Here is an 18020-nt window from a genome sequence, read left to right on the forward strand (position 1 = left end):
CTTGGAAAAGAGCTTGCCTCCTGCTGAAGTCTCAGGGACAACATTCTTCACCCCCAGCTCCCCAGCGTTCTTTTGGAATTGCCTGCTGCTGTTTTGGGCCTTCTGAGGAACTGTGTGTCGAAAGGAGCTGGAAGCGCGACTCAACGAGAAGCGTGTCGCCGTCGCTGTGCCTGCTGTCGCAACTCCGAAGGAGGGTGTCGCCGCTGGAACTGTCTGACTGCACCGCATCGGAGAGAAGTGTGCCGCAAGAAAGAGAAAGCGCGTCGCCGTTGCTGCTGCAGTTGTCGCACTGCACCGCATCAGGAGAAGAATCTCGCAACGAGGTCGGAGCGTGTCACCGTTGCTGTGCCTGCCGCCGCTGGAACTGACGCATTGCACCGCATCAACCAAGAGCACCTCGCATCCCCGAGATGCGCGCCACCATCGGAGCTGCTGCCGTCGCATCTTGGATGTTGCCACTGTAGTTGTTGCATCGAGCGGAAGCTTCACGCATCGTGGGAGAAGAGCGTCACCGCTGGAGCTGTTGTCGTCGCAACGTAAGGGTGTCCCTGCTGCAGTCAACGCATCGAACCGAGGACTTCTCACATCCCCGAGAAGCGTGCCGCATCTGGAAGATCTTCACATCTTTATTTCTTTGTATCTGAACTTTGCCGCATTTCTCATCGCTGCGACATTGCTTGTCGTGGAAGCGCAACGCAACCTAAGGTACATTGACGCAGAGTGTCGCATCTAAGAACTGAACTGAACTAAGCTTAAATCTACCAGCTTAAAGTAATCATAGTGTGTATTTTTGTCGTTTATGGTCTTGGGGAAACTCTATATAAAGTCTACTTATTTTTTTATATAAAACCTGTGTTGTGTCCATTTGTAGTGTTGTCACTGGGTCACTGTAGGTGGTCTCAACTGTTTAACTAACAACTCCTCTGAAGTAAAGCCCTTCTGCTCATGCCAAGCTACCAAGGGGGTGAGCAGGGTTTTTTTTAGGAGTATAATCCCCTTATCCTGACTAGAGATGGTCCCTATTTGTCACACGTGCCTACCTGTGCCAACTAGAGACCACCAAATCTGACACAGACTTTGCATCCTGTGGGATCAAGTCTTTTTCTCTCTTTGCCTCACTTCAATGGATGCCAATACTTGGTGAACAGGAGAGAGTTTTTAAGATATCCTCTGTTTCCCAAACTCTGTGGAGTATTGGTTGTAGAGGATAGATACTAATGCCTAAGTGGTCACAGACAGACCATGAGAAATGAGGAAGAAGACTTCCACAACCAGCCAATGACAAAAGCCAGTCCAGTGACACCCTCGTGGAATCTCTATTTGCCCCTGTTCCTGCTGACTGACTGTTTAGTGTAACTGTATTGGAGGTGGGAAAACACCTCTTCATAAGCAATGCATTAGGCAAACTTGATGTTCAGGTGGGCGTGTTTTCACCCATTGATGTTTTCATGACATGTTCTTGTGCATCCTATTTAGTGGCATAGTCATTGGGACACATATTTTTGGTAACTGGTACAGTAATGGTGACTGTTGTTTCCACTAAGAGGTTCCAGTATAATTTATTACAACTTTATTTCTGTCTTAAAGGGAGAACTTTCATTCAAAATGTTTTAGCGAGATTCCTCGCCTGCTAAAACTATTTTTGCGGAAAACGTATCCTACTAACACAGTTGTGCCAAATCCTTTTACTTTAAACGCTGTACGAAGACACATTTGTCTTCTTGTGCCACAACTGACCACCATCCTGGTGGGTTTGTTACTAGTGTATGCAAAGCTGTAATAGTCTTTTAATTTATTTGTGTGCTAATCTGTGCAAACCGCTTTGTTAAAAACATGTGTACTAGCAAGTACCACCTGTGCAAGTGTATAGGTGGTCCTAAATGTCCAATGTTGATCCTTCTGTGAATCCAAATGGGAATATGGCTCACTGTCAATAAGAGGCAATGAGTCTCCTCGGACTTAACCATGGCTCATTAGGAGGAGAAACTTCCTTACAGAAGATTTTTTTCTGGCAAGCATAGAGACTTTGGACCCGATTTCACATCGATTCACTCTAAATAGGGTAGATTTTTGGGTGGATGTCCCACACCACCGAAGTCGAAATATTAAGGCTCTTAATATTTGACAGTCAAGAACTCCTTTGCAGACTTTATTCCTTTAAGCCCACTCAGCTGCACACAATTCTAATGTGTACTAAGAAAACCCTAACCCATTTTCACCTAATAAGTATTTGCATATTTTTCTGGCTATTGACTCCACCTATGGCTGTAGAAAATCTGCAAGTATAGTGAATTTTTGGGATTGAAAGGAGAAGATTGGAGTGTTGCCAAAGTGAGACTTGGTACACGTTGCCTACATATTTCATGTGGGTTCCTAGGAACAGGTTTCTGCACCTTGAAAACTATTGTTCATGTGGAAATACAGAAGATAGAAAGAACGGTGGACAGTCTGTAGGAGTATATAACTTTCAGACATTAAAACAAGCATTGGCATAGCCAATAGGTCTCGCCTTTGGGACCTTATAAGTGTTTAACCATGCAACAGTTAATGTTGTTGCACCAAGGATATTGTGCTGCATAACTAAATACTTATAAGGTCCCGAAAGCGAGACCTATTGGCTATGCCAATGCTTGTTCTGTGTGGAGTGTGCTCAAGAGGGCACGCGGAGTGTCCACTTGAGCTTAGAAATGCAAGCCTGAATGCACATGACAATTCATCTTTAATGCCCGATTTAGAGATGGGGTGGCCTCTGTGGTGTGTGGCAAAGGCTACAAAAAGTTTATTGGTCGTAGCAAAAAGGCTAAGTTCAATCACTGGAGTACATGAGCGCCGTCTTAACGCCCAGGGTGTGAAGGAAGGGCTCTTTCCACTACAGAGTCTGTTTGCAGGAAGAAGATGGGCAGCTCAATGGCCTGACATGTGAAAAGGCAAGAGGACCTGTGGCAGAAAATTGGTCAGGACTACCCTATCCTTGTGAACCTCAATGAATGGCTCCTGTATTGTAAGAGCCAGGAACTCACTAATGCATCTGTGGGGGTTGGGGTCTGATAAGCGAGGTACGCGACTACCGATAGTCTGGGTTAACTGTTTTATTTGGTTCAAACAGCGAGATCAACAAAGTGTCCAATAGGTTTCCCCAGGTTCAGGTTCGGGTGTGTTCTCCTTTTTCCGGCTTCGGGCGTCCTCCGGTCAGGTCTAGTGGGTCACAGCTTCAGGCTCAAAAAGAAAAGAGACAGCCGCGTTAGGGACTGGGACCGGAGTTCCAGAAAAGGGAGGCGGGCAGGGGCGTGAGGGATCACCGGGATAGCTACCCCACCTAACCAGCGGATAACGTGAAGGGAAACTGGGTACAGTGACCACCCTCACCTACCCTGTCCCACCCTGTGCTTTAAACAACCCCTGTAAGCGGCCCCGTACCTTGCGGAGCCACACTTCTCCCCTGGAAGTGTGACAGGGCGGCTCGTGATACCGTTGGCCTCCTGGCTTGTCGGGTCTCGGCTCCGGTGATTCTAGCAGCGGTTCTTCGGCGCTTCCTCCTCCTTCTTCGTCCGTGGCGTTCTCCTCGTGGACCGGCTGGCTTCCTCGAGATTCCGCGCTGGTAAACGGGGACGATGCTTCCTTAAACGCCCCCTGCACTTCTGATTGGAAGGTTGCAGCTGACGTCCGCTCAGCTGATTGGTCAACAGTAGAGCATGCCGTGGAACACACCCCCACCGTCACGGGAGGCTGGCAGTACGGCGGGGTCAGTGAAGACAAGGCCGGCGAACCCCAGGAAACGTCCAAGGGAGCCTGCGGACGGGGCGAAAAGGGAGAAACGTTAGCTCGAACACCCCGTCCGGTGCAGTCAGGGAGCACATCCGAGGTAGGCAACTCGTCCTCGTGACAGCATCTGAGGGAGGTGATTGTAATCAAGACATCACTGTTCAAGACAAAAACTGTAGGTCGCATGAGTGTAGGGGCTCAAAAGGCAGAACCATGAATCGTGATGACCACATTCAAGTTCCATAAAAGGGCAGGGGGCTTTGTAAGGCATTCCATGAAGGTCTGAATGATAGGGACCTTGAAAAGTGAGTAGTTCTGTGAGATCTGTTAATACATTACAACTGTAGTTAGGTGTAAGGATATAGAAGTGTAGACAATGCCCGCCTTGTAAAGGTGAAGGATATAACATGTAGTCTCTTTCAGAGACCTTTGAGTGATCTGTTTGGAGATACAGCAGTGCATGAGTCTCTAACATTTACCTGTGTAACAGGAGTCAGTAGTGGATTTGTGCATCTCTTGCAACATAAGCACGCATTCCTCTAAACGGTTGAAGTAGCCAAACTTAGGAGCTTAGGTGTCAGACTGCGGTTCAGTTGTCGGGGATTTGAGTGTTTGAGCTGGCCCCGATGCAGAGCGAGATGGTCAACCTCTGCGGGAAGCTTCTGGTATTTGACCGCCATCTCCAGGAGCATTCAATACCAGGGCTGATGTGCCCTGGTTGGTGGCACTAGAATGAGGGTCATGGACACCTACGATATCCTCCTGACTGTGTATGGGATGAGGGCGAGAGGAGGAAAAACTTAGGCTAATTTTCATGAGCAGTTCATCCATAGAGCATTGCTCGTGGGCTGTGCGTGCAGTTACCTAGATGCAGTTTTGGCAATTTGAGTTTTCGGGAGTATCGAAAAGATCAATGGTTTGAGTCCCCCACTGATCGACGAATCTGTGGGTGAGGTTCCCACTCATGGACTTGTTAATGCATCTTGCAGAGCAGGTCTGCAAATGCTCCGCCAATAGATGAATGTTGCTCAGGGCTGCCCAATGCTGGATCTCTTAAGCCAGTGCAAACGGATGCAGGCATTGCGTTCCCTCTGCTTCTGGATACAATAAATGGCTGTCATGCAGTCCATCTTTAGGGGGATTGTCTTGCCCCAAATGAGTGTGAGGAAGGCTCGGAGGGTAATACGGATGGTTAGCAGTTCCAGGTATATCTGGGACTGCGGCATCCAGGTGTGACGGTTGTGTTGTGGAGGTGAGCACCCAAACCTACACGAGAAATGTCGGAGGTGATGGTCAATTATCGAAGTGGGTCTAGAAAGGTCCTCCCAAACAACTCCTGTAGCAGAGGGTGCTGAGGCTTTGATGTGACCTACACTAGATCTCCCCAGTGCCATTCTGCTTGTGCCTATTGACTCGAGAGGCACTCCTGGAGTGGTCAAAGGTGTAATCTGGTGTATGGCACGATCGCCATGCACGAGGCCTTCAACTCCAATAGTTTTCTCACATTTCCTTCTGTGAGGGGACGTTTAATCTGAAAAAGAGACAAAAGTCAATACAATGCCTTCACTCTGTTCGCTTGGGTACGCTTTCTCTGTTATTGTATTTAGAAGCTGTCCCAAAAAGGGTTGATCTGCCGAGGCTGAAGGTGTGTTTATGTGGCGCTGATGGTGGATCCTAATTCATGGTGTAGGGACATTGCTGTTTAAGCATGCACTAGACAGGACCATTTGCTGCTGCTCTTGATCAGGCAGTCATCCAGGTATGGGAAAATGTGTATAGCATTTCTGCGCAGGTGCACTGATGCAACCACTAACAGTAATATAGTGAAGAAGTAGTGCCGTCCACTAACAACGAATAAAAGGTACTATTAATGCGCTGCGTTGTTAGGAATATGTAAGTATGCATCTTTCAGATTCACCGCTGACATGAAGTCTTGGCAGAGCAGTGGGATGAGGAACCCCAGGGTGACCGGGTAAAGCTGTTCAGTGTGGATGGTCCCGTTAAATGGCCTAGGACTGGCTGGAGAGAGCCATCCTTTTTGGAGATGAGGAAGTAGAAGTAAATCCTTTTTACATGTTGGTGTGGGGGCTCCGGTTTAATGGCGGCCTTCTGGAGGAGTATCTGAACCTCTTCCTCTAACAGTTGGCGGTGGACTGAGAAGACTACATCGTAGCATGGTGGGATGGTATACAATTTTAGGTAGTACCCTTCTTGCACAATGGAAAGTACCTACTGAATTGAGGGGATTATTTTCCAGTGAGGAAAGAAGTACAGTGGTCTCTCCTCTGGCAGGTGACGTGTGATCAGGTCGGACAGATGGGAATCCACGGATTCCCAGCAGAGGTGCCTGTAGCGGAGCTACCTCTGCCACAGCCATTACCCCTGTAGCCTCGCTGGTGGACGGTCTTGATCTGCTGGTGATCCTGAAGGGGCTGTTGCCCTTGTTGATAGGGTGGTCTCTACCTAGATACTGTTTAGATGTTGCCTCATGTCTGTGAAAGGCAGATCTGGGACTAGGGGATTTGGCTATGTCAGCGCGCTTCTTGATTTTTTTCGAGCTTCTGGTCCACCTGAGGACCAAACAGATGCTGGTCATCAAAAGGGACATTCAGGAAGTGGTGTTCCACCAATGATTTGATAAAAGCTGACCTGGGGCTAGGTAACTGTGGGGCATTCATGCACTTGGCAATGTCTGTGTCCTTTTTGATTTTTTCAAGCATGTGGTCCACCATCAAAAGGGGCATTTAGGAGGTGCGGTTCCACCTTGAGCTGAAACCCTAAAATTCTAAGCCAGGCATGCCTGCGAAGGTGGATGCTGGTGTTAATCCCTGTAGCAGCAGCTTATACAGCGCCAAGGGCACAGCTAATATTTGCGTTTCTAATGATCTTACCATCAGCAATGAGCTCTTGAAACAACTTCCTGTAGGGGCTCTGGGCGGCGCATCTCTAGATCCTCGATTTCCTCCCAGTGGTAATGGTCGTAGCAGGCGAGGGGACCCACAGAACAAGCAATGTGCTAATGCGTGGTAGCTCAGTGCAGTAAGTGTTTTCTTGTTGCGTCTCTGCACTAGGACTACTTGTAAATTGGATGGGAATCTCATGTTGCCCGAGCAGACATCCCCTTTCATGTGGTGTGGACGAATAATGAGTCGGCGATGACCTGGCAACAGATATAGCCAGCATTTTCTTTACCACAGGAAGGCAGTGGACTGTTCTCTCTGTTCTGAAGAGGGATTTGACGAGGAAGCCATACTCTGCTTGCACATTCTGCATTTTAACCTGTTGGTACAGGGCAGGCTGTTGAACTACTGCATGGTAGACTGTGGTATCATCGGCTGGTGAGGCTTTGGTGGGGGTAGGGCTTGAGGTCAGGACCATCCTGGCAGGGTCACCTACATATTCCTACCATGGATTCCCTCCCTACTGGGGTCTAATGGATCTATCAGAATGGTATTGTAGGGAATAAGGGCTCCCAGATAATGTGTGTCCACTCCCCTCCCCTGTGGGTCAGGAGGAGAGTGGAGGCAGATATGTTTTGTGGTGTAGCAGCTAAAAGGTGGAAGGTTGGGGGGGGGGGGTTAGTGCCTGAACCTCTAACCCTTGGCTGGTGGCCTTGAGGTTCGAGTCTTGGTTCATCCTCAAAGGCAAGACTGCATTTTTTTCAAGGTTCAGATAAATCCTCGATTTTGTCAGGGTCCAGCTAGATGGACTGTTTTCTGCTAGGCGCTATGGACCTTGGAGAGTTTTTCGAAGTTCTATCGCTCTGTAGTATCAGATTTTGACATTGAGGGTGGCTTTGATGGTCATATCGAATGCAGTGGTGGCTTGGCTTTCGATCTCAGCTGAGTAGTCCTTTTCGAAGCTCTGAGGTCAGGCAGCATTGAAGAATGATGCAGCTTGGCTCCTTCTGATGGTGTTTTGGTAAGCATCCATCAATCAGTAGATCTGTAGAGCGCTTCTAGTCACCCATGAGGGTATCCAGGCGCTGGCAGGGTCCAGTTGATTAGCCAAGTCTTCAGGGACCTTTGGAACTGTGAAGGGATGGGGCGGTCCGTAGATGAAAGGCTAGCTCGTTCCATGTCTTCGCTACTAGGTGGAAGATGGAGTGACCTCTGCATCTGCTACATCAGATGCGGAGCGAAGGCTTAGAAAAAGGAGCACGGAGCGGAGGTGTACCATGGGCTAATGGATGTTCAGATGGTGGTTCAAGTATGCCGGACAGCAGTTGTGTGGGGCCTTGTATGCATGAGTCAGGTGATTGAACTGGCATTCTTTATCTGTACAGGGAGCCAGTGGAGTTCCCCGAGGTAGGGGGTGATTTGGGTTCATCTAGGGAGATCCAAGACGAGGCAGGCTGTGGTGTTCTGTATGGGCTATAGTCATTGGATGAGGTGAGCTGCGATCCCTGCTTAGAGAGGGTTGCCATAGTCTTGTCGGCTGGAGAGGAGGGCCTCGGTGATGGATCGTCTGGAGCTTTGGGGTAGACCAGAGCTTTCCAAAGTATGGGTCGCGACACAGTACTGTGTCGCCTGACATGTGGGTGTGTCACGCGAGAGTGTGTACATCAGGACGTCTGCGCATGTTACGGACGCAGGACGGTATGCAGAGGCAGGAGAGGAGCGTGTGCGCCCGTCCGGGTCCCTTTCCAGCCCGTGTTGATCGTTGAATGCGCAGTGAGTATTAGAACTATAAATATACATGAATACGATTTGAAACAAGAACGCCGCATACTTTGAAAAGCTCTGTGAGGGTTTGTGAAGTCACTTCTCACTGTTTTCAGTTTGACTCACTAGAAATCTAAGTGTAGCAGAAGTTCCGCTACCCTTGGATGTCTAGTGAGTCAGACTGAAAACACTGTTAAATGTTTCAGTCAGGGCATTTTCAGCTTTGTTATTCACTCCCATTAAGAAGATTATTAATGTGCTCCCATCACATTTACTCATGAGCACTTTAAGACAGAAAGCAGTGACTAATATTTCACTATTGCAGTGAGCTCGGGGTGACTGTACTCATCAAGCTATCTTATTGGCTCAGAAATATGTATCGCCGTTCCCCTGCGAATGGCCAAACAGAGCAACATTGTCAAACCCGTATTACTCAGAAACAGGCTTGTGTCTTGAAAGAAGGATGTCTAATTTTTTTTTAGATTAATTTAGAAACGCGAGGCATGTGGGCAGTGGCAAACTATGCCGAATGATATGCAATGGTATGAGCGTCTTCCCATGAGTAATATTTATAGAGTAGATAAAGTCAAACGAAAAAACATAATTCTGTCTAATACTCCCGCAGCTGTCTGACGCTCCTTCATAGCGATCATCCCAGTTATTGAGTGCCTGCTCTGTGCGTGACACACATACACGCCATAAGCTTTAAAACACGCTGCTTAAAAAGTGAGGACTTTATTTTTGTAATTTTCTTTACCTAACAAGGATAGAAAGAATCTATGTGAAGCTAATTGGCCTGTTCTTTTTATTAGGTACTTTTGCATCCCTTCTGGGGGCATCGGATGCGGGGCCAAGAGAGCGTTTATGTGATTGGCCAGACAATCGCACACAGAGCACAACTCCAGGCAAATAAGTTTGGCCGTGTAAAAATTGTGTTTCCAATCCAGAGCTGGTCTTCATTGCCAATAGCAGTCCCAATATTTTCATTTAAGGTCACAGAAGTGAAATGGATGAAAAGCCTCTTTTGAGGCTTATCAAATATTTAACAAAACGGTAGCCACAATTCTCCTGCCAGATACTCGGCGTAGCACAAACAAGTCGACTCTGCCCACGCTAATACAATGTTTGGCCATGATGCTTGAACCCCCATGAATAGATATACTCCTACACAAGAGCCATTGCCTGCACAAATCGATGGCTGCAACTACATCGCCAGAAGCCTGTACGCAAGGGGTCACGTAATGGGGTCAAGGCACCTTTGTATTTAGCACTGCGCCAGTGGCTCTCCAGGTCTTGCAGTGAGCGCTCAGACTGGGTGGAGTTCTGTTTTATGTCGCTGCCATCGCTGGGCCTGCAGCCCTTGCATTTAAATATTTTGCTGTCAGCGCCCTAACAGGCGGCATGCAAACCATGTTTACAATACAGGCATCGTGAGAACAATCTTCTAATGGGAAAAAACGCATCCATAGCTACTAGATTAGAACATTAGACCCATTAGAGACCATTGTTTTCACGTTGACTCTTGAAAAATAACGGGAAATAACTGAGCGAAGTTCACCTGAAAATTTCATGAAGCATTCTTTGGAACTGTGTTAATGGCGTCTTGACAGAAAATCCTTCTATTCTTCATGGGCATGTTTTCTTTATGGGCTTTTGAGTACCGGATTATAAATTTCTAATTGCCTCGACCATACATGTTTCTTTTTTATACAAACTTTAGACGTGGGTGGGTTATTCGGTGAGGGAGGTTCTTGTATCATGTCAGTGGGCTCTACTGCCATTTATAAACATGAGTATTATCATATATGTATATATTCATATTTTTTTTGTATTGTGTTACATGTTTTACAGGATATTATTTATTACCATTTGAACGTAAGTGAGATTAATAGGGACTATAACCTGTTATTGTAAAAATCTGGCACTCGGGCCTCTTTAGGCTGCAGTTTGATGCAAGCCAAGGAGAAACTGGGCAGATGACATGATCTCACAGTGCCCTGTTATCTAATGTCCACAGAGTTCTCAGCCAGTAGTAGTCACGAATCCCTGGCCTTCTTCATCCTCCTGTGTTGAAGGAAGAGGGTGTGTGTGGTGGTATAGTTGTAAACTGTCACCTGTTAGCCCAAACCCATGTCTTGCCTACGGTTAAGACGGAATAAATATAAACCACCCCTTGGGTGGTTTGGGCTCGCTCGCTACACTCCCTTACCGTGTCACAAAACTTACGCATAGACAAAAAGTGTGTCACCAACATGAAAAGTTTGGAAAGCTGTGGGGTAGACATTTGAATATCTTATGAAATATGCGGAGGATGAAGAAGCAGGAGAAGGAGACTGAGTTGACCTGCATCGTCATGGTTATCTTGTTGTCCAGAATGATGCAAAGGTTTCTAGCAAGGTCATGGGAGTGGGAGTGGGAGTAGGTCCAAGTTCTATAGGCCACCAGGATGTGTCCCATGGGATGCTTTTGTTTCCAAAAATCTGTATCTCAACCATCGACCAAGTCTCAAGAAGTCAGGGTGTGCCAGTCGAAGGAGACAAACCTGAAGGTTTCCGACATTTTTGTCTTGGCTCGAAATGCAGCTTGGCCCGAAATACGGCTTGACCAGACTCCTGTGGAAGCGGTGTGCTGCCTCTGTCGAAGGGCATTTCGGGGGTCAAGATTTACAATGTTGTGCCTATGGCGCTGAAGAGGCATTTGGAGTCGACCCGGTCTTCAGCCCTGTGTGTGGTCTGGTGCCTATTTCATGATGAGTTGTTGCATCTCCTCTTCTGCCTCAGACGCCTCTGAGAAGATGGCCTCAGGACTCTCACCTCACTGGGCTGCTGGAGTGCCTGGCCTCTTCACAGTGTCGAGCAGGTTTTCGGCCCCACAGATGTCAGGCATTTCGGAGGAAGCTTGCTGTTGCATATTGTGGTTAATCCTATAGAGGGCGTTTTGTAGCAGAAAGAACAGCAGGTGTCACAGGAGGCCTACTCATGGGCTGGAAAGAAGCACAGGTTACAAACACTGCGCTGGTCTCTCCAGGGGCTTCTGGAATTATGTTTCATATTCTCAGCTTAAGAGCATTCTCCCCAAAAAGTTGAGGAGACTCCATGTTCGATGGTTGGAGCCCAAAGGCGCAGTGTGTTAAAGGTTAACAGTTGGTGCCCGTTGGGTCACATGTCCTGGGCATCACAGGCAGAAACTCTTGGCGGAACAGTGTTGGAAAACACTTGTCAGTCACAGAACTGAGTTCTTGAATGTCCAAGCCAGATGGTAAGAAAAGGAATAAGTTACCCTCTACGCATCTATTCGTAGCTTGTAGTGTTGTAGATTCATATGCTTAGCATAGCCTGCTATCTAGTGTTGGGCTCAGACGGTTGCAAAGATGTTTTTTTTCAAAGATGTCTTTGCGTCACAAGGTATTGTGACTCCTCCTCCTCCATGGTGTATTGCGCATGTACCTCTGCTCCTTTGTTAGATTGTTTTTGGCTCATCGGGTGAGCTTTAGGAAAGGAGCAATATAGTGATAGAAAAGATAAACATGCAAGTAAATTCAGTACAATAAATAATATGTTCGATAGATAAGAACATACTTAAACTAATAACCTCCAGGAAGGGTGGTGGGTGCATATGAATCTACGTAAATACACACTACGAATAGATGCTTACTGGGTAAGTAACCTATTCCATTTGTTGGCTGTAGATACAAATGATTAGCATCAAATGTAAAGCAGTACTCCCCTAAGCAGTGGCAGGCGATTGGTTGATGTAGCGGTTTGAAAGAGTTTAGTACAGCTTGACTCACTCTAGCTTGTCAATTGCCTAAGACATCAACACAGTAGTGTTTGCTAAATGTATGTGGGTTATTCCATTTAGCTGCTTTGCAAATATCCTCTATTGGGATGTTTCCTAAAAAAGACATTGTGGCTCCTTCACGTGTGGAATGAGCTCTTGGAGGTACTGTAATTATCCTTTTTGCTTTACGGAAACAAGTTTGAATGCATGTAGCGATCCATCTGGCCATTCCTGCTTTGCATATGGGGGAGCCCTGTCATGGCATTTGTAAATGGCATAAAGAGTTGTTGTGCTTTCCTTAAGGGCTCGGTTCTATGTAGAACATTAGAGCACTCTTAGCATCTAGGGTGTGCAGGGCTCTTTCTGCTACAGAGTCAGGTTTAGGGAAGAAAACGGGTATCTCTATAATTCGGTTTGGGTGAAAGGCTGACACTATCGTTGGTAGAAACTCTGGGCTGTTACACAGTACCAACTCTGTTGGAAATATTTGAAAGAATGGCTCTTCTAAGCTAAGTGTTTCTACCTCACATATTTTCCTTAGGGGAGTGATATCCACTAGGAAAGCAACTTTCCATGTGAGGAACTGAAGTTCACAGGAATTAAATGGTAAACCCATAAGTCTAGTGAGGACAATGTTAAGGTGCCTCACTGGGGCTAGAAGACTGGAAGGTGGTATGGACCTTTATAGTCCTTCCATAAAGGCTTTATTCACCGGTATTTTAAAGAGTGACATATGTTGCCTGTTTCGCATGTAAGCAGCTAAGGCTGCTACGTGTAATCTGATAGCTGTTTAAGCGAGTCCTGCTTGCTGTGATGGAAGAGATAACCAATGAGGTCTTGTACTATTAGCGATAAAAGTTGGACATGTTTATTTAAACAGTAATGGACAAATCTTTTACATTTTGCTGCATAGCAAGCTCTTTTAGTTGGTCTATGTGCTTGTTTAAGTATATCCATACATTCTTGGTGCAAGTTAAGGTGCCCACATTCTAGGATCTTCTGAGCCAGATGGCTAGATTGAGCCGTTTGGGATTTGGATGCATCACTATCCCTTGATTCTGTGTTAGGAAATGGGCCAAAGAGGTAGTTTTTTGTGTGGCACTACGGACAGTTGCTTTCGGGTTGGAACCATGCATGCAGGGCCCATGTTGGGGCTATTAGGATCAGTGTAAGGGATGTTTGTGTTCGCTTTTGCACCACATAAGGAATTAGAGGGATAAGTGGGATAGGGGTAAAAGCATATGCAAATATCCCTGACCAGTTCATCCATAGGGCATTACTTTTGGAGTATTGGTGAGGAAACCTGGAGGCAAAGCTTTGGCATTTGGCGCTGTGGTGAGTGGCAGATTGTTCTATCTCTAGGGTGCCCCACCATTTGAAGTAGGAGTAGAAGATTGATTTCCCACTTGTGCACTTGTCGGTGAGTTCTGCTGAACAGATCTGTGAACATGTTGTCCACCCCTGGTATGTATTCTGCTGGCGGTGGATTTTGTGAAATATCACCCAGTCCCAGATGTGCTCTGCTAGGAGGGATAGCTGTGATGAGTGTCCTCCCACCGTTTTTTAATATAGTGCATCGCAACCATGTTGTCTGTACGTATTAGTACTGGCTTGTGTAGATGATTGCTAGTTGAATTGCTACCAGCTCCAGATGATGAATGTGAAAGTGTTTGTGATGTATTGACCATAGACCATGTGCTGTGAGGGATTGCCAATGGGCTACCCACCCCATAAGTAATGCATCATACATAATGGTAATCTGTAGAATAGGGGCTTTGAAGATTGTTGCTGTTCCACCACTGCAGAAAGTGATGGATCGCTGGCCCTACCAACACTATATCTTGTAGATGCCCCTCCGCTTCCGATCATTGTGACTGAAAAGTATGTTGAAGGGGAAGTATATGTAGGCAAGCATTTGGCACTATGGCTATACAGGATGTCATCATTCCTAGAAAGCTCATGACTGTTTTTACTGGGAGCAGAGTTTGTGGTTGAAACAGAGAATGCTAGTTAGAATTTTGGTACTCTTTCTGGACTGGGATACGCTTTGGCTGTGATGGGGTTTAGTGTTGCGCATATGAAGGGTTGTACCTTAAGAGGCTGCAGGTGAGACTTTGGTATATGGAGAGAAAATCCTAGTTTGTGTAGAAGGTTCATTACCTGTTGGGTGTCCTGAAAACATTGCTGTTTGGTTGGACTTTTGATGAGCCACTTGCCAGATAGGGGAAAATACATATGCCTCCCCCTTCTGAGATGAGCTGCTACCACCGTGAGTCATTTGGTAAAGACCCTTGGGGTTGTAGTTACCCAAAAGAGTAGGACATCGAACTGATATTGCTCCAGCTGACATGGAAACAGTTATCGGCGGTGCACTGGATGTATGGGAATAGGAGTCTCTGAGGTCTAATGGGGTCATGAAATCTCCTAGTAGCAATGGTAAAAATTTTTGCAGCATGACCATGTGGAAGTGTTGTAAGTAGATTTAACTGTTGAGTGGTCTTAGGTCCAGAATTGGACTTAAGGTCTTGTCCTTTTTGGGAATGAGGAACTATAGTGAGTACACCCCATGTCCCTGATGTTGTTTTGGGACTATTTCTATAGCTCCCTTTTGAAGGAGAGCTTGGACTTTGTCCTGCAGTAGTGTAAGATGTTCTAGTGACATATTTCACACCCTTGGTGGTACTGTAGGTGGTGTGTCCTGGAGTTCTAAACAATGCCCGTCCTTGATTATAGAGAGGACCTACTGATCTCTGGTGATTTTTAGACACTGATAATGGTATTGTTGAAGCCGTTCCCCAACTGGAGTAAGATGTTGCAGGGGAGGCTTAGGTGGTCACTATTTTGAAAGTGTGGGAGTTTTAGAGGTGGACCCATACCCTCATCCTCCATTGTTTCCCCAGTGCGACCCATTGTATGCACCTCTTGAAAATTGTGCTCAATAGAAACCGTGTTGTTATGGCCACCAACATGTTGGTTGATTGTATCCGCTCTTGCTGCCCCTCTGCACTGACCCCTGCGAAAGGAACCTCTGTGTTGTAAAGTTTGGGGGGCTCCCATAGCTTTACGAGTGTCAGTATCTTTCTTCAGTTTCGCTAACATTTCATCTACTTGAGGTCCAAATAAGTTCTGCCCATCAAATGGGAGGTTTAACCCCTTCGACGCTCATGACGAGCTGGGCTCGTCATGCAGTAGCCTCCCAGCACGCTCATGACGAGCCCAGCTCGTCATGAATAATGGGTTTTTGTAAATCCCAGCGCAGCAGCAGAATATGATGAGCTTCCAAGTGGTTAAGAGGTGCTGTTGTAGATCTGGCTTAAGGTCAGAAACCCTGAGCCCTGCATGGCTTCTAATGAGAACACTAGTATTTACCTCTGGGGCACTGGTATCCGCAGAATCTAATGCACATTATATGGGGGCTTTTGATATTGCCCAGCCCTTTTCTACCAAATTAGTCCCTTTTTGTTGGTTTGTCACGTGGCCCCTGGGGGCATTGTCGTCTCCACAAAGTTAACATGAGCTCTGCAGACATTATGCGGCTTTGCGCACCTTACTACATAGCTTTATTTTTGCAATGACTTTGTTCGCACTTTCACATGAGAACGGTCAGCTGTGTGCATTCTCTGCCAGTTCCCGGTATTTGGTCTGAACACTGTGAGCAAGTTCGATAAACAATACCCCTTGTTATTCTGTTCTGGTCAGGCCTTAGCACCTAGACAAAACGCACTGATGCAGCTACTGTTTGGGATAATGTACTTTGGTCTTCTGGGGATACACAAATAGGTAATACTCACTTGAAAGGGGACCTTTCCAGGGAGAAGAGTGAGACATCACCTATGATATATATCTACCATCTATAGACTAAGGTATGGGGTCTGCTGGCAAAGCCCAGAGATCTTCTAGTATATAATAATTCTGCTTCTTAGCAAGGGGAGGGAGGTTAGGCTCTCTAGTCTTTTCTCTATTGTTTTTTCATGAAGACATCTCCCATCATGATATAAGGACTAGCTGATATGCTGACAGTATTTGTACTATGCATTTTCCTGCTTGTTGTGGCACGTATCCTGCATGTTAGGGCACGTTAGTTAAAATAATTATTTTAAACTGTTCCGTGTCTCTACCAGATCTTATTGTGGACAAATACAAGAGTGCGAGCAAAAGGGTATCTCTTGTTACCACGATTCCTGAGAGATCTGAGAGGGTTGTGTTCTGGGGTGTCTGATCACTTGTTTCTCTGAGTGAGTAGGAGAGCAAGTGAGACACTATAGCTAGTCGGTCCTGGGATCATGGGTACTAAGGTGGTAGGATGACTCAGTCCCTATACACCAAGGTCCTATAATCCTGCACATAGTTCTGTTCTTGGGCAGAATCCCTGCAATAGGTTTTGGTCTGGGAGGTGTTGTAATAGCTCCTGAATTTCGTCCCATTGGGGCCGATTGTAGCAGGAGTGTAAACCAATGGAGTTTGCGATGCGCAGGTGGTTGGCTACTTGTGCGGCAACGCAATAACCTGCGGCATAGTATTATTTACTCTCCTTGTCCATGGGTGGGGGGCATCCCCAGTGCCTTAGAATTTTTTTTCCCAGCAGTATGCACTACTAGGGAGTTCGGGGTGACCTGATTTCTGATGTTTTCAGTCTGATGGGCACAGTTTATCTTTTGTCTCTAATCTCGGGGCGATAACCCTGGATTTAACTGGTTGTTTGAAAATGTACAGAGTTGATATTAGTATGCTCCTTAACATGGGAAGGGACTGTGCTGTTTTTTGTCATTTCTTTAGTGTTTCCACCAGAAAACCATGCTCATGCTCAAGTGTATGTAGATCCACCTTGTGGTAATGTACCATCCTACTGACGATGTCATGGTAAGATGTGATATCAGGTGGTGAAGGTTTAGAGGGATATAGGTCCAGGTTGTGCAATCTACTGGATTTAGGACATATAGGTCCCATGGGTCCTGTGTTTTATCTGGATCACCTTGTCGGTCTGTATATTATGGCGTGTTGTATGGTACCTCCTCCCCAGGATCTATGTCATGTGTGGGTGAGTGCGCAGGAGAGAGATGCGGCTGCTTTGAAGGCAGGTGATTTTGTCCCTAAATTCAATGTGTCTGGTTGAACAAATATTATCTTTTGTCCCTTGTCCAGTTTATCTAGTAATTTTTCCAGAATGGGCTGAAGAGGCCTTTGCTTAGGTTCTGGGTCTGTCTTCGCGAGTTTCGACATGAAAGGTGCTTTGGACGTCGAAGTGACTTTAGACCCTGCTGTCTGTTTTGGTGTATGGTATTTTTGCGCCAGTGCCCTATCTGTGTGCTTCAGCACCAGTTTCCCCAGAGGATCTTTCGGCACCGAAGGTTGCTTCGGGTCCAATGTTTTGGCTCCCGTAATTTGTGTTGTTTCAGAGGTGTCATTTTAGGTCTTTAAACTTTGACGCTCATTGATTCTTTTGCAGGCAGAGTTAGTTTGGGACCACCATGGCCCAAGGGCAGTGGGGTTCCAAAAGCCGCTTTACCAGTCTTTGTGCGGTTGTGGGAAGCTTTCATCAATGTACTCACGTGCCCTTGTAGATATAGATTAGGGACTGAGCCAGAGCGGTCGCTACTGCTAGACGGCATTATGGGGATGACTGTTGGAGAAGTCTGTGCCTCAATATCTTCCGGTTCGTCTTCAGGGTCTGGTGATTGTCCCTAGAAAATGTCAGGCGTATCTTCTGTGTGTCGTAGCATAGTGGAGTGGGCCCAATGACATTCTCTTCGCTGCCAAAGTGTCTTTTTAGAATTAAAATGCTTGGCAAGTCTCACAAGAACTCTCGTTGTGTTC

The sequence above is a fragment of the Lissotriton helveticus genome, chromosome 2_1, assembly GCF_964261635.1.
Source record: "Lissotriton helveticus chromosome 2_1, aLisHel1.1, whole genome shotgun sequence".
Lineage (NCBI taxonomy): Eukaryota > Metazoa > Chordata > Amphibia > Caudata > Salamandridae > Lissotriton > Lissotriton helveticus.